This window comes from Wasmannia auropunctata, unplaced genomic scaffold (assembly GCF_000956235.1).
Source record: "Wasmannia auropunctata unplaced genomic scaffold, wasmannia.A_1.0 LD336074.1, whole genome shotgun sequence".
Classification (NCBI taxonomy): domain Eukaryota; kingdom Metazoa; phylum Arthropoda; class Insecta; order Hymenoptera; family Formicidae; genus Wasmannia; species Wasmannia auropunctata.
The window spans coordinates 1,624,949-1,648,112 of NW_012026816.1; the positions used below are offsets into that span (position 1 = coordinate 1,624,949).

Sequence of the window (23,164 nt, forward strand, 5' to 3'; positions counted from 1 at the left end):
GTACGTACTTTTATAATCATACATTCGAAATATAATCCTATCTACTTTTATATTCTACTGCACTTGCTGCAAAGTTGAGTAATTTAATGCAGTTGTATATAAAACTTTCTCTATGGACACACGGAAATTCTAGTGTAGTGTCTTACTCATTTAATACGACTAAATAAATGAACATATACATCATTATAATTCACATATTAAAATAAAAAAGTTATTACTCTTTTTCTTTTTGTTTCTCACTCTTCCTCTTTGCATCTTTGTCTAAATCACAATTGCGTTTTCGCAAGATGCATCATGATAAATATATTCTATTGACTTTAATCCAAAAACTGAATTGTACAAAAACTTTAATATCTTATATATTAAAGAGACGATGTGTGTGTGTGTGCATGTGTAAATTTATTATTGAATTTAATGCTGAAAAATTCAATATCTTATAAATTATGTATTATTATTATATAAATTATAAGCTTTTCAATATTAAATTCAATTACACATTACAATACGTACACATCGTCATTATAATTTATATATTAAAGTAAACATTCTTTCTGTTTTTTTTATCTTCCTTTTCTTCTTCTTCGCATCTAAAATATCGCAGTTGCGATTTGATAAGATGCATTACGGCGTATTAAGCGTATTTTATTGTAAGTACTTATAAGAGTTACGACACGAATTGAGGCATGATTCAAATGGAAATCGAGCGTTTCGAATGGCACGCTTTGATTTCAGTAACGAGAAAATAATGTAAAAGTAGACCGCTCTGCCCGCAGTACGCACTGTGCCAACGCTTTTTACTCTGCCGATTAATCGATAAGCGCTGGGAGAGGGGAATTTATGGGACCGAACCGGAGCGCATATCGATGCGTTCGTTCGCGCGATCAATCGGACCTGCAATATTATATCGAGATGTACGATTGCGATCGACGGCCGCACGTATCGCGCGACGACTGCGCGGCGACTCGGCGAAATTTAATTTCGAATAATAATCTGCGGTCGCGCATGACGGAAAAGTGCGAGAGTATTACCGATATTACATTATCGCCCGAAATTTCATTCCGGGCAATAATACCGCGCGATCGCCAATGGAAAAGTGAGAATGTTACTGATATTGTATTGTCCGTCCGGAATTTAATTTTGACAATAATCCCGTGATCACGTTGTACGGCCGAAAATATACGGCTAATATTAAAACGTTGACAGCGATCACTACCGCAAGAAATTTAGCGTAATTTAGCGGTGTCCGTTGTAATCGCGCGTTCATTATCGACGTTAATATCTGTTATACGTTTTACATTATTTGCGACATGACGAACACGTATCCATGTGGGTTGTTTTCGAACGAGATATATTCATTCATTTCAATTAAATGTATTTTACAGAACCTTTTCATCCTTCATATTTTTATAAATCATCCTCAAAGTAAGAGCCGTTTATAAACATGCAATAAGCAAACGGACAATTCGCTATTTAATTCCCGGACTGCTTTTTTCTGAAAACTCATGAGGGACCACTTTGTTACATGATAAATCGATAGATATTCAATCACGCTATTACACACCGCCGAGCAGCTCGAATGCGCGCGAAATTGATGAAAATACGCGGCGCAAAATCGCATTTCGGTTAAAACCCCATATTCGGTCCCTTACGCGCGCTGTAAATATGCGTGATACCGGTAATTATTTCGTTCACTCGGTGCTGCCTTCGTCGGCCGGAAATCCGCTGCAGAGTTAATGCGGACAATAAAACCAGTCAGTTCATACTACTGTAATAATATTGCGGCCCGAAAACGTGTCGACCGAACTCAATTTACCGGCAATTCGTCGATCAGCACGCTGTCATCCGCGATAATCCGTGGACATCATAATTTTTACGAATTTCAATATTGTCGCGAACGCGCGACCGAGCGCGATAATGAACTTTTGCACGGGACTGTCTCGGGACTGTCGAAACATTTTCACACAAATATTTCCCAGAGGTAACAATAAACGTAAATAGAGATGAATAAACAAAATCGAAAATACGCTTATTTTTAACTACGCTAGAATACGACGTTATACGAAAGCGTGTTAAGAGAAAGCCTTATATAAGAAGATTTCTCCTGCCAATCGGATTTTCATTAAAGAAAATCCAAATATAGTCGAGAAGATACACAAACAACAGTCTCATCATACGATGTATATCGAGGAAAACTGATAAATCATATTTTCCCAGCGGCGGCGAAGAGATCGAGGAGTATGAGTTGAATCGAAAGCCACTAAAATCTCTATTTCACTGTACTCTCATGGTATTATTGGACTCATCGATACTTGAACAAAATTTCATTTGGCTGGTATAACCATTAATTATGCGAGCATATTAAATGTGGACAGCATATTTCAGTCTTCACATTATCCACTCAATCAATGAATCATTCGGCCAATTTATTTAGCTTTGTAATAAGTGAATTATAAATAGAGTATCTGAAGAATAAATATAAACGAATGGGAAAAGAACTTCAGAACATTTCTTTGATGAGAGAGAAAATTTAGTAAAGAAAATGTATGAAACGTTATCAAGCAATTATTAACTACTTTTAGCGATAGAATACCATTTCTACAATACCTATACAAAAATGTAAGATATATTTAAAGGCGTAACTTTTGAATCGCAAGTTCATATTTACGCATGCAACTTAAAGTAAGAGTTCCATTTCCTATTAATAACGAAGAATTTACATTTTTTTACTGCACATACCTATTAATGCCTCGAAAATGATACGTTACACTATCATTTTGTTTCAGAGTTCATTTAAAAGTACATATCTCTGCCTTATCAAGGGTCCTCGTCGCAGCATTCGTAGCGTTAATTTCATACCCGCCAATGTAATGCATAACACGTGGGCTCGTTAGAGCACGCGGCCGAAACTTTCCACGCGAATATCGAAGATATTCGCTATTCAGACCCCACTTGAACGGTCAAGTAGTATACCGCTCGGATTCGCGGGCCGTATGGAGTGGGCGGATTTCCGACCGGCGCAGCGTGGCGTGGGGTTTAAACTGTCTGCGAAGTTAGCTCCCTTTTCCAACCCTTCGGTGCGCTCTTTATCGTCGACTCCGCGAGCGTCGCTTTCATCCCTCTCCTCATCGGTGAGGGATGCATTTACAAGTTGCGTGCGTATCTGTGTCCCCCTCCCCCCTCTTTCTCTCCCTCTCTCTCTTATTGTGAATGTGCGCGCGCGAGACGGCCCACCACAGGCAAAACTCACCCCGGCGTGTGTGTCGAAATGCGATGAGGTGCTTGTACAGCGTTTATGTGCGCGTGCATGCCCGCCGTTAAAACCGGGTGACCCACGAAATATCGGGGGTGGCTGGAGTAAAACGCGATTATCGTCGATACCCCCCGAAAGCGCGTCCCCGGCGCGGCGCGATTATACAATTCATTCATTACGCCAACGTTGCGCGCAAACGAGTTGCATTGGTTATTTGCACAGTTCGTTATCGCCGCAGTGCTAATTTCAATTGCGCGGATTCTTAGATATTTAATTTAAATTAACAGTTGATTAAAGATACCGCCTTTTTGCGCTACTCTATCGCGTAATTTCGCGATGCATCGCAATCTGAAATAGATAGGGCATCATGATGCCGCTAGTTCGAGACTATATTAGAATACTCTGTAATGCATGAATATACCATTAATACGTCTGTAACGAGCAAGCGAGCGAGCGAGTAAACGGCTTCGCGATAACGCACACGCTGCAGCAAGATCCCTCCAATATGACCAGCGGCGATACATCGATTATGCGAACTCGCAAATTGCGAGCGTGTGTCCCGAGTGCGCTTTTCCCTCCCTCTCTCTCTCTCTCTCTCGCTTTATTAAACTCTTGAAATTACATTCCATAGCGCGCGCGAGCTTGATAACGACGCGGACGTCTCGTTTTTCGAGCCAACGAAGCAGCCTCTCATTGACGAGCGTTGGGAGCGCGATTTGCCGGTCGATAACTAATTAGTCGGGCGCGCGCGAGATTTTTAAGCTGTCGCAACTGGCACGGAAGGTTTCTCATTAGAATGATGGTTATACTCTCCCAACGTTTCAAATGATATTTAAATCCTACTCCCGAGATCTCCACTCTCCGCAGTGCAGATACTCGAGGCGCTTACGTCCTGAACTTACCTATTATCCCCTAGAAGTGACCCGTTAGCCGCTTACCAGCAAGTTATCCGCTTCCCAAGCTAATTTAGGCATGCGTTCTTAGCTTCTCGTTTCGTTTGTCGCTAAGAACTCTTTCCTGCTCATACTGACCTGCGGAAACAAAAAAAACAATTCCATCGTTGAGTGTCTACGAGATTATTAATATACGTATACGAATATATTCAGGACAGGAGGCCATTTGCGCGTTGCTCTAAGCTATCGTAATTAATCTCAGTTAATAACGATAACTATATATCTCAGACTGTATGTATTTTATATTTATATATATCATATATGCACGGAAAGAATGATTTTGTTGAAAGGTCTAAAAATTTTGCTGAATACAGATCTGAAAATAATTTTTTGTTGAATCATCAAAATAATTTGTTGGAACGTTAAAATTGATAAGCATTGCTGTAAAACGTTTTGATATTCTAGCAATCATTTTGACTTTCGCATAAAATTATTTTGGTTATTGAACAAAAATTATTTTCAAATCTGGATCCAGCAAAATTATTCTTTCCATGTGTGTATATGTATACTCATATCTCAGATTTTTTATTATACATTATACTATATTTTCCATATGGAATTTTACATGCGTATCTGTCTGACAATCTAATATGCAGAACTGTTAAATACTGCTCTCTCACGCTATAATGTCCTACAATATTCTGTAACACTTTGAATTAAACGGATAATAATCAGAGAGATCCCGCATTTTCGGAGAGCCAGGAACGTTATTCTTTCACGCGACCTAAAATTTCTCTCTTTCTCTCTCGTTCTCTCTCGTCGGTAATGCACGTAGCGGCAAAAACTAAGTATGCCGTTCTTCAATAATTGCGAACGCGAAACCTCAATCCGCCGGCGAAAAATTTAATCCGGAAATTTCGGTTCTACCTGGTATTTAGGTCGGGCTGCACTTTTACCGTACGCCCAATATTTTTGAACGCGCGTGACGCGCGTACGACGGCGCGTGCACATCACGCGAATCTCTTCACCACTGAAAGCCTCGCATTTCAAACCACGGTAAAGCTTTGCGGTCTACCCGGCTAAAATTTTTACTTTCGGTGAGCCAGCTGTCAATCATAAGATTTAATCGCTTCAAAAAAGCGAACATGACAACGTATAGATCATTAGTAAATGTCGCTTTATTTTTAGCAGAAATTAAGGCCCAATAAATTTCTGCCCAATATTATGTAAATTACAACATACAAATATTATATATATGTGTAATAATATTTCAAATATTTATCATGCCCTCCCTTGAAAATAAATAAGTATATTAAATTCAATATACATCCTCCGCTTGGAACGTAAATTATAAAATGCATTCCGTTTGGCAGTACCTTCTTAGACATTTGCACGAGAGAAAATCTCGCGGAGCACGTTCTCCCAGTTTAAGTACCACGTCTGTCCGACAAGCAGAAATAAAATAAAACGCCGATTCTCTTCTATCAATCAGCCTGATGCTACCGCACATAGATCATCGGGGTCATAAATCTTCAACTCGCGGCGAACATTCGCGCTCCTCGATGAGTTCGTCCAAAGTATCAGCACGTACGCGCGCCGTATCCGCATTTCCGAAGGAACATGCGGTGACGGACTCCGTTGCATATTTAAAGCCGCGCCTTTGCCGTTCAGGTTATACGAATTAGGTGCAGGCAGCCGCCTCCGGTACATTCGAAAGCTACAACCTATAAATTCGGAGCGTCTCGATTCGTGCGGAGAGTCGCCTCGTTTTATCTCATCCCCTTCTCCCTATCTCACCCCTCCTCCCCCAACTCCGGCTCGCGGGGTGAGCCGAGGGCTTTCCGGGGATTAACCTTACCCGCGACTCCGCGCCAGTAATTTCCAATTCGACTGCCCGACCTGATCTCCGTGTTAATTAAACCCCTCCTCGCTAGTTATGTTGCTATCGATAGCTCTCGTGGGAGAAGTTATACAAAGCTAAAAAGTTTTTAATCGAATATAGTTTGGTTTCGAGCGGCTTGGAACGGTCGCACTGACGCATGTGATACGCGATGGTATTTTGAATACACGGTAATGCCATTTATCGATACCAGCGTAAAAATAAAAGTGCGCGAGATCTGTTTTTTAACTACAGGATTTTATTTTATATATATATATATATATATATATATATATATTGTGTAAATGCAGGGAGAATATTTAGTTAAATATCAGAAATGTAAGAATATAAATTTAGTTAATTAGCGTGGCATAGACGTTGATGCGTCATAAGGCTGATTCGCTTATTCGAAACCGAGAGATTTCCAGACGGGTTATAATTAATTTGGGATTACTTGAGTTAGTCGGATTGACACCGTTGTTTCCTATTCCCTTTCCGCCATACTGCCAGACTGCAGATGAAAAGAGAATGCCTAATTAACCTTGCTTACCGTACTGGATGTTAATGCAATTGCTTACTTTTGTGCCAAGAATATAAGGTAGTTATATTCAAAACCAGAAAGATCTTTGACCGGCATAGTGCGCGTATCGCGTAAATGTAGGATATATGTTATGTATGTTCTAAATTACGCTCTTAATTGCATGGAAAAAAGAAGCAAAGACATTTAAAAATAACAAAGTACAATATATAAAAGTCAAGAAGTTAATTATTCATTAATTTAATAAAGCGAATGATTTTGCAACGCGATACGTATAAATATTTTCAAACGGTCACTGTTTTTTTGCATTTCCCAGTAAAATAATTATCTCATTTTCAAGATAGCTTGTATAATATTAAAATACATATTACCATTAATGTCGATGTTCTCCCTTACGTTGAACTCATATTACTCGTCCTATAATAATTAAGCGTCGCGTTACAAATAAATTTCTACTGTTACCACAGGGCATGTTACAGTAGCCATAGCAAACCTCATCTCGAAACAGCGACCGTAGCGCGTGGTCCCGTAAAACCATTCAATTACCTCTAACCAATTTTCCACGTACGGCTTTTGATACGGCTTTATGCTTCGTGATCATATTAAGATGTACAGCAAGTTGCGTCCAGTGTACTCTTATGAGATAAAAACATTTCGCGTCCCTCTCGTTTCTCCGTTACTTTGTGCCTTCCCTTTGCTCACGCTTCCTTTTTACTGTACTCTCCTTCCGTCGTTACTTCCCGTCGTTTGCTTCTACACTAATTCTTTCACTTATTTCGTGCAATGCACTCTCCTCCTCCACGCCTTCTTCTGTTTTGAAGCGTCACCAGAAAAGATTTCTAATAATTTCTACAATTTAATTTTACGCGATTAATCTTTGCACGAGTTGAGTTTGAGATAGACGGCTTTGCTGACCGTTTCGCTTTATTACTTCGCGTTTTTATCCCTTTTTTTTGCTAGAGATTCACAGTCAAGTGGATTTCCATTCTTTCATCGCGTTACATTCCACCCCGCTTTTATCCACGAATTTCGCTGCTTTTTTTCCATCGCATCTCTCTGCCCGTCGCGTTACTTATCCTTTACGTCGCATTCGCATTCCGCGTTTAGCGCTAAATATGACCGGCCAGCTCGACTTTATTCGTGTAATACAAAAATCGCGTTCGAGGATTAAAAGTCAAACAGCCGCGTGTAAACGTTAAATGCACCGCTCACGTTTTCACCTCTGTGTACTTTATTCTCTTACACTTTGTCTCCCTTTTGTAATCTTCCACGTTTTTCCCCGGCGCTTCGTGTTTCCGGCGTTTCAATTCTTCGACAACGTTCTCTCTTTCAATTCTCTGATACACCATTCTCGAATTTTCCCTGCGAATTTTCGCTGTCATCGTCTTCCCCGTCGACGCGCATCTTCAATTTTTCATTTCGCGATCGGGTGCTTTTTCCTGATATTTGCGCTTTTCTCGACCGTTATTCTTATCCTCTCCTCCTCTCTCTTTTACTCTCTTTCTCTTTCTTTTATTTTCTCTTGTCGATTCGTCTCTTCATTCAATTTCGTAGTCCGATAGTCCACACATTCACAATCGCACCGACGCACGCGAGTCTATTTCTCGCTTTGTCCGCTTTTCCATCTGCTTAGCAGTGAAATCTGCTACAGAGAAGCGGATAGGGAATTGATATTGCCCCTCGACAAATTCTTATTTTTCTTTTTTGTGATGTATCGAGTATGGCTTAAAAATTTTTAAGCAAAAACTGCTTTCGATGATTTATGTGAAATGTGAGATAGACATTTATGCAAACGCTAATGAAAATAAACGAATAATATAATTCATAAACTTTGCACTACATCATTTTTTTATTTATCTAATTATTATGAAAATCTTTTTTCATAATACTCTTTCGATATTTTACATTTAATATTCCGAGTAATTAAGTATCATGAACAAGAACTGTTTAAATATTATTTCAGCTTTAATAGCGAGAAAGCACGTCGCGGCGCTTGCTACGTTTATGTTCCCTTCGGCATTTCAATGAGATTCTCTTCTAACCGCCGCTAATGTAATATTCCGAAATGTCTCAGACGAAAGGCCAAACGTTCAAGATATATTTTACGATATACGAAAGTGCATTCCGTTGCAAATAAAAGCAGCTGATACTGCAACGATATTGCTTTTCTTCCCGCAGTGTTATTATGCCACATTTTACCAGGCAATTTGCAATACTACAGTCAAAAGATTGGACCGTATTTTAATGCGAAAACATCAATTGACAAGATACATTGATATCTAGTGTCAGTATATTAAAAATTCTATATGATTCCTGAGTTTCATATAAAAAGTTTCGTATCCGTGTAAGTTCTATGTCCAAACATTTATTATTCAGATAGCTAATGAAAACTGTAATTACGTTCATATAATATTTAATATACAATTTATATTCGTAGAGATATACCTAACGTGATAATCTTAATGGAGAACGTATTTGCTTATTAAAACAGTCATTTATATTTCGTCGTATTACACGTAACAATTGATATTATCCAATAGCCATTCGATAATGAATCAAACATATTTCAGAATATCGTTATTAGCGCGCAGACAGGCCGTTCACCTTAAATATCGATATTTAACTGAGGATAACGTCCTCGGACAATCGCGACGAAATGCATGCGATGGAGCGCGCTAAATTACGGCGTGAGTGCTGTCAGCGCGAGAGAACGGAAGCACGGCTTTAAATTGATTTACAGTCGTACAATCAAAAATGCAAATGGGTAATCAAGCGCGTATTCACGTGTCCGCGCCGAATGCCGATGATACGCGCGTTCGCGCGCGGCGCGGCGCGATGCCATGATTACGCGATATAAAATGATATCAAGCTCGCGCGTCGCGCATTGTCGCGCGCATCTCGCCTGCAGTAGGTACTTACCCTTGGAATAACAAGGCATTTTCTCTAATCGTAAATATCACACATAATTTGCTTGCTTGTGTATACTAATTATCAAAATTTAAACAAATGAAATATGAAACGATCGACAAGAATGCACGAGCAAATTTTTAGATTATAATTTTCAAAATGAGATAATGAAATACTGCAACGAGCATGACAAAAGCATGCCTTTAATCTCTCGGTTAATACATTTTTGATAAATTGTTCAAATATTTTGGTTTACAAATATTTCATCCGACCAACTCTTTGAACAAAAATTACATTTCGCCGCGCCTTCTTCTGCGTCGCGCGTGCCGGCGCGCCCGAACATTTCACAAACAAAAAATTATCTATTACTCGATCGCTGTCATTACTATTATAGCGATTACAAACCACAAATGTTGGGTGACATTAAATATTTCTTTTGGCTCGCAGTTTGCATGCTGCGTGTCCCGTAGTATTTACAATATACGATTGCGTGGAATAATTTACGCAAATCGACTGGAAAGCGATAAATTAGCGATTAATTACTATTAAAGAGCACCGTTAAATCAATCAATCGCGCCGTAATTCGTGTTTACGTTTTATTCGGATGGAATATATTGGCCGTTGCGAGCATATAGCAACGCTACGGGGGACCTTTACCTCCCCGGGTATTGTTCGGCGCGTGTTACGTACGACAATGTGTGCGCGACGATTAAAAATAATATTTCCACTCACGCGGTCTTTATACGCAAACAATGCGGCCCCGTTGTACAGATGGCTCGCGCTCTGCATAATTTCTGGTAATTTTAGATCACCGCGATAAAGCGGCGTGTTCCCGGAGAAAAAGGGGTCCGTAGAGAGAGAGAGAGAGAGAGAGAAAGAGAGAGAGAGCCCCGTGGACTCTTCAAAGCCATTACTCGCATGCGTGCGTTTCTTGTGTTACGCGATGGGACACCGCGTTAATTTTATGGAACAATAAGTGCGCCGAGAATATACGCTATCCGATCGTTAAACAAACCACGTGCCACTCGAGATTCGGCTGTGCGTATTCTGCGCGCCGTATTCCTGACGTAATGCATTGTATTTTATCGCTGTTTCGAGGACTCCATATAAATCTAAAAATCCCTTTATCATGCGTAACACATCGTCATGAGTTTAACTACGATCGATCGTTCACTCTGCGCGCCTGTGCTAATTATTCAATATTATTATCCCTTCATGTCGAAAAAGTATGATACCTGGAGTATGATTTAACGGCTGAATTATAGGCGTAAAATTGTTTCGATCCTGGAGGGTGGAAGGGTGGAGAAATACGGAGGATAATCGTACGTGTATGTGCGTGGGTGTGGACGATAGTAGAAAACGCGGGGTGCATGGGAATTAATTTTGCAATGGCCGCGGGCGCGGCCGCCTCGAGTATCCGTCCAGAATGCGTTATACGTTTTTATTATTTCTCAGGACTCATTGTATCCCGTTATTGATTCCCCCAGCGCGCGGCGGAGCTCTAGCCGCGATCGCAATAAAGGTACTCCGCCGATAACCCGTATCCTCAAGGATACAACTTCATAATAACGCAAATCGAAATGTTCCCCATTATTTGCGCGAAGAATGGCCGTCTTTAATGGCTTTAGGGGTGTGGTGCTTTCTGCATCCCCATATATTACCGGTGCTAACTTCGCTTAATGTACAGCGTTGCGCGATTAAAGCTGCAACATTTAAATAAAGCGTTGCGTGAAGATAAGAAAATAAAAAAAAGCACACGACGTTGCTACAATAAATTAAGATATTCGTGTAATGAATATTCTTAACGTAATTGACACGATAAAAATGATAATACAAAAATTACAATCAGAAGTGGACATTGAAGTAATGCGATCGTAAGACAATATATTTATTACGAAAGTCTAATCATTTTCTACGAGGCAAGATGTACGTTTTTCAAACACACATGTCCACCGACTTATCTTGTGCCAGAACGTCTCGATTCCCAAATTAATACTCAATCTCAGGCTTTTCTTACGTCCGCGGGAAAGTCGAGGATAGAATTTTTTGGGGGGAAAAAAACCAGCGATTTTATTATTGAAGCTTCCAAAAAAGACCGCGCGACGGAAACGCATCGTGAGACAATGGCCACGGCTGCCGATTGTCAACGTCGGTCCCCGGGCTCTTCGTTCCTCGTCGAGACGCAGTCTGAATGCCGTTCATAGAATCGACGTCCCGAGACTGCAGGAAGCTCGTTAGGCATCGCCCCGGGTTCTTTTTGGGTCCGTACCTTCGAGACCACGCGTCTCGATTCAGCTTTTTTAGCCCACCTCATGTACCGGTCGTGTGTACATATGTAAATATATCATAGGCTACATGCAATGCTGCGAAAGCTCGTTGAAAGCGCGCGGTCCTTCCGGCGAGGCTTGTGATTCCATTAATCACGGATGTCTTTTGCTAAGCGGGGAAACCTTAATTTCCTGCCGGGGTTAAAAATCTGCAGCTCTAGCATGCCGTCTTATTTACACAACTACGGCTTTGCGTAAACATTCTCCGCATTTTAAAAATAAATATTCAATGTTGCATGTTTTAGGTAAAAATCTTCCAACTACATTTAAGATTAAATATGATTTCTACGCAGCATGAGTATATTTGTATTTATATTTCCTAATTAACTTGTAATTATATATATGATGTCGAATTTAAATACCGCGAGCACAGATGGCATTCTTTTCTATAATTTTTCAATACAAAATGACCTGAGTTACAAAGTGTAAGTTAGATCAATTTAAAAACAATTTTTTCTTGCTGTATGTTTAACTGTATACGGATTATTTGTGCCAATTCCAATTTGCGTTAAGATTTTATTATGACAAATCTCGTCGGATATCTCTAACTTGATTTTATTATAGGAATTTCGTTACGCCGGGTATTGATTTTCGATCAAACTTCGTTAAAGTAAAGCTCTCGTTCTGGTGATTACAAAGAAATGCCGTTATACTAATAGGATTCTGCACACTTAATGGAAACGGAAGGATATTAAACGCTTCAGATTTTGTTTGATATTTTACCGTCGATATTAAATATTGATACTTTTTACGTAAATCTAGTTAACGCCTATTGTTTCTCCATGGAGCTTCTCAAGCATAGTTTCCAGACTGGAATTTTTGGATGGAGCAGAGTTTTATATTTTTATATGCGATTTTTCAAAAATGTTCAATTGCGATCTTCTTTCGAAGCGAGCATTACGAAGTTAAACGCACGAATGTTACATCAGTCACTCGTAAAGTTTGACCTAATTGTTCCTAGTATAGTAAAATATCCTTAATCGCTGATTTTGCGACTCGCTTCGCCGTCCTAATTTCCTGTCCAAGTCGACCATCATCATCGGAGCCACCTCGGGTGGAAACTGACCGGCTGGCAGCAAAGTACATCCCGTTTGGGCCGGAAATGTCCCCAGCTGGTCCCAGCATCAGTCGTCTTTCGCGTATCTAACTTCCGGGATGCAACACTCCGCCACGTCGAGCTCGCCGACCGTGTTCGAACTTCGCGGCTGTCCGTCGCGATTCCGGGCAAATAAGAATGACGCTGTAACTTCGCACAGTCACGACAGCTGCGTGTGCGATCGGTGAATGGGGAGATCTCGGAGCAAGAGGGATCGCAAGATTCCAGGCGCGCGGAACCGCTGATGAGGCGGCAGGAAGCGCCGATCCTCTCAAATAAATCCATCGACCGGTCGCAGCTTGAGACGTCTGAGCGAATTTGAAACCGGATCTCGATTCAACGCGCGCTGAAGGAAGATCCTGATGACGGAAAAGATTGTGACTGTCTCTCGGGTGGATTTTTCATTCGGACCGCGTCGAGTGCGCGGCGGAATTTCGGAAGAGTTCACGCATCTAATCTGCATTAATGCTCTCGCTGCAAGAGAGGAATCTCGCGCGGAGCGATTCCTGATTCCGTAGAACGTGTCGAATAGAATGATTGTCTGAAGTTCGATCGAAATCGAATATTGGTTACGATATAAAACATATTATCTAATTTGCAAAGGCCTCGTAATAAATCAAATTTCGTGTGAAAATTCCATGAAAAATATTTCGATAAATTACTTTCATATTTTATATAAAATATTTGCAGAGACTCGATGCTATAAACGCGACGGCGTTTGTTTCGATACGTTTCTTTATAATTATTTTTATCTTTTTTATTGTGTTTGAATCGCATCGGCGGGAGCGGACCCGACAAGGCTACAACGAAACGGAGTACCGAGACCAAGTTTTAAGATCCGGACGACAGTTGCGTCGTTCACCGTCGTTACTAATAATTAGGAAAATTAAAGTGATTAATTAAAGTATCATTATTAAAGGGCGTCGCCGATGGATAGGTCATTCTTTATGAACTCTTCGCTCGTCGTCCGCCGTGTCTACTTCATTATCACCGGCGAGGATCGCTTAATGAGAGACGGCAGTCCGTGTTATCATTCCCCCTTCGAGTTTATCGATCCAATCCTATCTCCCTGGTCCCGCCAGAGCTTGTCCTTTGACAAGTTCAGTTCGACAGATTAAATCTTCGTCTCCGTATTTGAACCCTCCGAGCGAAGTCCTTAAAACTGTCTTATAATCGCCACGGGGGAAGTATGCGCGGCGCGAGAGACCATTAATCAAGGCCGATAATGAGACAATATCCGAGACATTCTCGAACAGTCAGCTGCGATAAGAGAATCGTGTGAGAGACCATCGTAACACTATATCCGTGGATAATGTTTAAAAAAAATATAATAAAATTTTGCTCGTCCGCAAATTCAACTTTTCGCAAGTAATAATCCAATTAATTTATTTTTACGATCCTTGGACGTCAAATGACACATTTTGTATAAACTTTTTTTCATAGGTTAAAAACGATTACGATATATTTTGCATTAGTTTCACAGCATTTTTAGATTATTTTTACAATAATTTTTTTCATGATATAATATGTACAGATTTACTGATAATTTTTATTTACGTCGAACTTATTGAATCGTGCTCCGTGAAGAGAACCTGGAAAAAAATTGCGCCAAGAAGAATATTCTAAAATCGAGTAGCCAGATGGTAGGAGAGAGAAATCCCTCTAACGAACATCCTGTCGCGGAGATATGCGACGGTGATTCCCGCAACCCGAGAGCTCTCGCGCGAAAAATTCGCTCGTAGAATGAGGATCAGGCGCGACAGGAAGTCGCACTCCCTTCGAAATATCTTAGAGGATTTCGCTGCAGTACTTGCCGGAGTACGGTTTGACGAACTTCAGCCCCGGCGAACTGGCGCGTCGCGCGGTATAATAACGGTGGAGGATCACAGGCCGATATCTCTCGCCGTTGCATTGATTGTTCCTTGAGCGAAATTGCCTGTTATCTCATCGCGCGTGCCGGAAACGCCGATAGTCTAACGAGGAGCGCTTGCAAAACGCTTCATTGTCGGGCACACAATGGGGCCGCTTTTTCATATCGAAAATTAATGAGAAGTATAGATCGACGAGAAGAAAAGACAGAGATAATTAGACAATCTCGAATTATGAGTATTTTGGTAATCAATCATCCTACATAAGAGAAATTGTATAAAAGTATTAATCAGATTTCTTTTCGTAACTAACATTGCGACTGAAACAAGTCTGGAACAAAGCTCGAAACGATGGGATAACAGTTTGCACAATATGATGCATACTTTTAATATCCACGTCTAATATTATAAATTTAAGAGTTTGTTTTTCCATGAGAGCCCCGCCCATTCTCTTTCCTGTCTTTACCTCTTTCCTAAAAATAAAATCTCTTTATTCTGGTTTTACTGCATTCTTTAATCTGGAACGTTTTGTTTATCAGTAGCTTGATTTTACTGCGGAATTATACCAACGCTTTTATCCGAGTTCCGGAGGAAGAACGGAATCCGCATCTGTTATATTTAGTTTCCGATAGAAAGCGGAAATAAATGCATCTATTGGAGAGAAACGCACGAAAACCGAATGATACCATCCTGTGTGTTGTTGATGACAGATGCGTTTGCTACTGGGCGGCATTACAAAAAAATACGCTATCGAAATCCGTTCTATCGGGCTGTGCCGCGATGCGCTCGGCTCCTTCCTTTCTAGACACGAGGAGAGCAAGGGAATGCTGTTGAAACATAATACTACATGAAAATCTGCGCAGCCGGGCAGAAATGCAAAATATTTGGATTGTTTGGTTTTTCACAACGAACAGGTATCCGAACTTTGCTCAGCTAGACAGCTCGCGTGTAATGGATGTAGGTACGCATTATTAATTTTTATATAAGCAATAATATTTTTATATTGTAGCTTAAAATTTTATAATATTTTTATATATAAGTTTTATTAATTCAAATTTAATAGCTTCAAAATATTATCATAATTAAAATATTATTACAATTAAATTATCATTCCATTATTCCATAAAATTCGCACGGCTAATCTTGATTTTACATATTGATACCGAGCACAAAGAATATTCGATATACATTTCACGTGTATCTCTTTTTAATTAATATCAAATAATGTGCGGAAATATCGCGCGAAAACATTCGCTTTTCGTAATAGAAATATTTGCGTATGTAATATATATCTCCAAAATTGAAGCTTTCCGCGGCTCTTTGTGTCGGAAACGGACAAATTTCGGCTCGTTCAGAATGTAATTACATCATTTGAACCCGGACGAGTACTTCGGTCGTTTTAGAGGATTTCACTTCGATCCGGCGTGCACGTTGCTGAATTTGCTCTCACTCTCGAGGATTGCATACGTATCTGTATATGTATGCGAGTGCCATAACGATGTCTCACTGGTGTCTGCGTTACGGGCCGCGTGTGTTGCAACCGTGTCTCGGAACCGCGACACTCCAAAGCCATTACCGTTATGTCCTACACGCGCTACTGTTCGCAGCTGCATAGACACTCCGCAAGATCCCGTATTATTTTTTCACGGAGACGCACGTGCATGTTGCGAAACATTCGCACATAAAAGATACGAAAGGAAACTGCAGCTCGCGCCGGGAGCGGGAGCGCGAAAGCATCGCGGGACGCCGCTCCTAATAAAATAAAACTCGACGGCTGAGAAGTTTTAACAATTCTGACTGCATATCTGAGGGATTCAGTGCAAAGCGAAAGTGGCGCCCATAAAGTACATGCAACACTTAGGGAATCTAAATTGTTGCCTTTTGCAAATAGCAAAACTTAAAAATACGGAATACGGAAACTTCTCTTCCGGAAACGTGTAATCAAGCTCCTTTAGTCTCGCGTATCAAAGACAAAGTGTCTTGCATAGCGGAATGATAAAGAAAAGATTTTCCGTTTTATCGCAGATTTTTTTAGCACGAGCGATTACGCAACTCTATTCGCGGAGAGAAAAAGTGAGTGAGATTGTCCAATTCTTTTTCCGATTCTGAGCTGCTAGGGAAGGAGTTCATGTAAAAAACGAAAAATTCTCTCCCGAACTTTGCGTAGATCCTAATTAAATCGCCATTACGTAAGGGCTGCAGCAAAGCGCGGGATCTAATACCGCTAGAACTACGATTTCTACAATAATCCCCAAGTTAGAGCCAACCTATACTATTGATCATTATATACGGGGAACTATCCACGCGAAAGGTAGAACGAACGTGCGGCAGGATTATAGAGAAAACGAGGATCTGCACGGATGACAGATTATGCAGGTAGGTATACGCAGAGGAGATTGCGATTTTAGTTACTAAAAGCTCTATATCATAACATTATTCGTTTTATTTTAAAAGAGAGGTGAAAATTTCTTGTTACACACCTCTTTACGGATCCTGACTAAATCTTTACATTCCGTCCAAGAACAATTTATCCTTACACGCATTTTTAGTAAAGTAAAATAATAATTTCTATCGCGTAATTATAATTTTCTGCAGCCTAATTATTAATAAAAATAATTATTAAATGATTCTTTATTTATTGGATATTTTCATTTTTTAGTGCTTAGGTTTTAGTTTGGAAACACGATGCCTCACGAGAATGGGTATAATTTATGAACGGCAGATAAATCGACAAAAGATTAAGTGCTCATACACGCTGAGAGAAAAATATTTTGTATTTGTGACTATAATTGTATGGTAAAAATTATGGTTAGGAGCTCTATTTTTATAGTTATTATTATTATTATGTTAATAATAATAACCTTATATGTATAGTCCTATAAAATATGACAAAATTTTACTATAAATTATAATAATTTCAAATATTAAATATAATAAAATATCAAGATATGAGACAAATAAATATTTTTATGTAGTAAATGCAACTGCAATTATAGTAAGTATAACTATTTTCTTAACATTTGTTTACTATTTATATTGTAATAATAACTAAAAAATAAGTAAACAAAAAAATTATAATATCCAATCATAATGCATTGTTAAAGCAGCTATAATATATTTATTTGGTTAAATTAATTATAATTTTATAGTTGTCCCCGAAATTCAATTATAAATTATGGTTATTCCAACTATATTTTCTCTCGGTGCAATACGTACGTATATGTATATGTATAGGCGTGTTTGTAGTGTACGGGGATGTTATATCCACGGGCAGCTTGGACCCTCTTACCGCAACTCTTCCTCTAATCTGAACTGCAGGCCAGGGAGAAAGCCGTGAGCGGTTCGATGACTTTGATGGTCTCGTTAGAGCGGCGGATTGACTTCCTCCAACTAGCTGTCGAACTTTCGACGAGATACAGACTTTTGGGCCAATTCCCTCGGCTAGCTGCGGTTACCGAGGTCCGCGAAATGGCGTAGTTTACTCCGCCACCACCGTGAACGCGCCGTGGATCCCAGAAGACGAGCGTCCGAAGCGCGAGATCGGAAAGCTCGACAATTGACGCGCCCGTTGATCCGATAAGCGGCCTCGGGTTTTACACGCGAAGCAAATCGGCCCGCGGTGATCGATCGAACACTATCGAATTTCGAGATCGAGGTTTACGACCGACGCGGCCGAATTTATATTCATGATTCGCGCGGCGAATTTCTAAAAAAAAAATCCTGGTCGCAGAAGCGATGTCTGACCAACATGTAGGGCATGTATTTCTATCATTCGATGTGAATTTTACTGTCTCGCGCGTTCCTGTATTTAAGATATTGTAAACATGCAAAACATATGCGAATAATAACGTCTAAGAAATAATAAAATATTTTTGACGTCTCTGATATTGCAAAAATAGAAAGAAAAAATAGGACTTCAAAAAATTCTCTGATTTCTGACATAAAATGTGAGGCACATAATTTTTTCTATAAATACACATATTATAAAAACATATTGTGAAAGTGACTTTCAATAGAAGAGATCGCTCGAAGATAGAATTGAGAATCATGCAGCTATACCGTTATCACGATTGTCTTCGATTAATCTACACGATAGCATCTTATGATGTCGTATGCAGGTCCATCCTATCACGGGACAGAATCAGTCGTGGACGGAATATGGCGAATGGGTGGGAAGAAGAGCCGTAAACGGAAAGAAGAGAAAGAGCAGCCTCGAAGAAAGTGGAAGAACCGACGCTGTCGACGACAGGACGACGTCCGTGTATCCTCCAGCAAAGCCTCTTCCGGAGTTTATTATTATTTGTTCGACGACCGGCGCCGTATGTGGGCTACGTCCCCGAGGTACACGTCCCCTTTGATATCAGATAATCCCCCGGAGGAACAAAAAATCCCCCACTCACACAACACACGAAACACACACGCGCGCGCGCACGATATACACTTTCGGAGTGCTGAGAAACGCACACAGACGGACTTGGCCGCGGAACCCAAGAGATACGACCGGTCACGGTTGAAGACGAGAAAAGAGGAAGACGCCGAAGACTTCGGGAAGCCAATTTCGGCCCCGTTTTTCATCATTTTCACGGTGGACGAGGGGCGGTTTCATTTCCTCGATCCACCCGCGATCCGGAGCGTAAAAAAGTACGCTGCTGCAGTTACGAGCCGCATGGTGATAACGCCGCGCCGCCGCCTCAAATGTATCCGTCGCGTTCGCACTTGCAGGCAAATTAGGGAATCTTCACGACGTCGTCCTTAAGATAGGGCTTTAATGAGGAAATTTTCACGAGGGCTCGTGAAATTTTTTATGAATATACGTAGCATCGCAGTGATTCTTTATCGTATCGTCGTTCCCGCCCTTTCAGTTTTAGCAGCAGAATTTTGCAAGGTGGACGGAAATGTTTATTTTAATATGCACAGATGCAAATTACTTTGCTTATTAAAATTTTGGATTGCTTTAATTGCCGGCGTTTTTTATTCCCGACCACATTTTGCCCCGACGGTCAAGATAGTAATTACTTAATTAAGTAATTAAGTAAGTGTATAAGTGTACGTGTATAAGTGTTTAACCAAAAAAATATATTTTTTTGTGGAAAATATATTATATGTTCATGTATAACGTATATAAATATTTCATGTATAACCTATATAAATATTTCCTAAATAAAATATTATTATTTGTATTATAAAATATTATCTACTATATTGGTATCACAATTATTTTTCGATACGTTTGCGCAACAAAACTATTACGTTAAAATCGAAATTTTTGATCGCGATTGGTAAACTTGAGTCGCATGGCAAAAGTTGTTAATTGAATATGGTACGTGCTCTTTGTGAATGTCTCTGGTTACAGTGGAATTAGATTCAGTAATGTTCGAAATTTTATATTAGTTAAATTAGCCGCCACCGTAACTACAAAGCGTCCACCAGTTCGGTGACAATTAATTATCCGTGTTGCACCATTGCAACGTTGCTTACTGCATACCAATCGTTAATGCGCAAATTATACCGTAGGATATTTGCAACGTCACGTCCAACTTACGACACATACGTTTCCTTGATACTCCCCGATATTTCCTTAATACTCATCGACATGATTTTACGTGTCTTCATGCAGTAAAGTACGAAAGCTGTCTTCTTTCGAAACAAAAAGAAAAAAAAATGAAAATCATAGATATTCATTTTTCCTTTTTCTATTAAATATAATTTTCTACTTTGCTAAAATAAGTATTACGGAAGCGACAGAATGGTTAATAACTATCTGAACTGAAATACAAAAAACGATTACTCGTATACCTATCTATAGCCCTCACATTTACGCCAATATCCATTCCTGAAGAATAAACGGAATGCTAATGCGCTCAATAATTGCGCCCCGTTCGAGATGAATGCAGAATGTATTGTACTAAAGCGGCCATTTTCCAGGCTCCGCTAAAGACCGTTTCGATTTTATGGGACACCCGATTATTGCAACGATAATGCAGTAATTAATAATGCGTGACAACACGCTCAATTTATCATTAAAGTCTACAGGATAGCTCTCAGAAATCGCTTCCTTTAAATTACCAAAGCTGTAATTGATTTAAACGTATTTTTAACAAAATTTTTTTCATAGAAGATTCATCCTCTTCATTTTTTTATTATTATTAATATTTAATATTAAATATTTAAATAAGCTTTAAATGAAATATTTGTCCAACTTACTTGAATTAAATAAGAATTAAATAAGAGAATCTCCTTATCTACGACATGAAATTTAATTTTTTGAAAAACGTATTAGAATTATATTAAAACTGCAACCTACACAATTTTAATTAACAATGTAGTATTGATGCTGAAACAATAGCCATTGTTTTTACTTTAGTTTTTAACAATACAAAGAAAACGCTCCATAGAGACCGGATACACATACAATCTCTCCAAATGTTTTTGTAAACGTCGTAAACACCTCGAAAAGCGCGCACGAGATATTTGAGCTTCGTAATTAAATTTAACAACAGACCTCGACGCATTCACGTTAGTGCGATTTATGTCTCGTTTCCAGAAGTGGAAAAAAGAAGGGAACAGACGCGATCGACAAATAGTACGCGCGCGCGTGTGTCGGGAAACTGCAGGAAATTCTATTCCCTTTTATTCCCATCTAATTCCAATTCTATTTTGTTCTGTTTTATTTCACCGTTACTTCCCGGTTTCTCTTCGACATTCATATAAATTATCGCACTGTGGAATCGCAGCGTCGTTTCACGACACCGTCTTCGCGGCTACGCTCCGATCCCGCGGAGCCGGAGCCTAAGTAATACACAAGAGAGGAATTCCCAGTGTCCTCGCAGTAAAAAGAAAAAACGAGAAATTTCCTCCCACGACCGTGCACCGTCGAACAAATCTGATTCGCGGTGGCGCCCAAGTATTTCTGGAAAAGCGCGGCAATACCGTGTACGGCGTCTTAAAAGCAACCGCACGGCTTACGTAAAAGGAACAAACAAAGCACGATAAATTCGATTTCCCGCAATAGGTCCGCCGCGACGTCCCGCAGCGAATGTCCCCAAACATACGCCACAACTGTATATTCAAAGATACCTCCTTTCCGCCTGCCTGGAAAATCCTTAACAAAGAACGCACAAAGATCGCTTCTGCTCGCTCTGTACTATTTTGATAATGTATATACAGAATACGGAAATTCTCCGATAATGAAATATTTTCCTCGGTAATCTGATAATCCAGCAAATAAGAATTATGTCTTAATTCCCAATAACGAGTTTGCACAGGTCGCAAACAGGTTACGCTATTTCTTTATAAAAAGTTATATTAAGTTATAATATTATATACCAATTATTTGAAAATATGACAATATTATATACCTATCCACGAAAGAGATGATTTCTCGCACAAAAATAAGTAGAAAATATATAAATCAAATTCTCTACGAAAGTAAATCTTCGGAAAGATTGAAAGGTCAATTATATGTATTTTTCTATTTCCTACAGACTAATTGAAGCTAAAAGCTACGATCAATTCCCATTAAATTAATTCCTCTCGTGTAGCAGTGATTTATCCACGTATGCGACTGTTGCGATCGAAAAATATGACGTGCTTGAAATTACAAGAAAGTTATTATTTATAGGCCCCATTATTTATAGTCATCTCTTGCATCGTATTATAATCCGCGACGTACATATAATTCTCGGTCGATTTCGCGGCGGGTCGGTCGGAAGTGTCCGCTTCCTGAAAAGTGGCGTCTGTAGTTTCTCGACCTCAGACCGCACGTGTATATGTGTGTGTGTGTGTGCGCGGAGGGTACGCGCAGCACCCCGGGGAAGAAATACAATCCCTACGTGAGCGTACACGGTGAACGGCGGATACCGTCGGAGTGCATATAACGTTACGCCAGAAAAATGCTCATGGCGCGACATTCATATTCCCGTATATTATCCGACACTTGCCTCCAAGTCCTATAAAAATCTCTTCTCTCTCCACGGGTCTCGCGCGCGCGGGGACACCGACAACGCCGGCGACGCCGACGCCAATGCCGAAGGAGAGCACGTAACGATCTTAATCGAAGCACGACATAACTCCAACGGAAGTGGAGCAACGGCGCGATTTTACCGGCGCGGCGTGATTCCTCACGACGTGTCGCGATAAAAAGATCCGCGAATATTTCACGGCACTTCGTTCCTCGTGAGCATCTCAAATCCGTAAGCGACGCCGCAGTCGGTTATTCGACGCCGATCTCGTTGCAGCGAGAACAAAAGGAATGAATTCGATTTCTCTTTCTCACGACCACCTTTCTACAACGATTCGCGGGACTTACAGAAGATTATTGATCGTTCAAATTCACGTTATATTCAGCAAAAATGCATTTTATCAGAGAACGTGCTTCACAATAGACATTTTAATTTCTAACAAAAG

The 23,164-nt window shown here is 40.0% G+C and overlaps 1 protein-coding gene and 1 long non-coding RNA gene across 6 annotated transcripts in view; one reads left to right on the forward strand and one right to left on the reverse strand.

Moving 5' to 3' along the window:
• The window catches only part of LOC105449598 (lachesin-like), a 198,577-nt gene that overhangs the window by 55,630 nt on the left and 119,783 nt on the right, over positions 1-23,164 (reverse strand). For 2 of the 4 annotated variants that reach the window (XM_011688880.1, XM_011688877.1), the window contains one exon: positions 4,153-4,281. The exons of 1 other annotated variant lie outside the window; for it this stretch is intronic. The gene's annotated coding sequence lies outside the window, so the exon portion shown is untranslated. Of the gene's footprint in view, positions 1-4,152; positions 4,282-17,974; positions 18,047-23,164 lie in introns of those variants that run through there. One more of the 4 variants, XM_011688878.1, reaches the window with a different exon arrangement.
• On the forward strand, positions 13,633-15,259 carry LOC105449596. 2 transcript variants are annotated; one of them, XR_974359.1, is made up of 2 exons: positions 13,633-14,258; positions 14,425-15,259. It is a non-coding gene; the product is annotated as an uncharacterized LOC105449596 (long non-coding RNA). The 2 variants fall into 2 exon arrangements; XR_974358.1 differs by having other exon boundaries at positions 13,634-14,258; positions 14,478-15,259.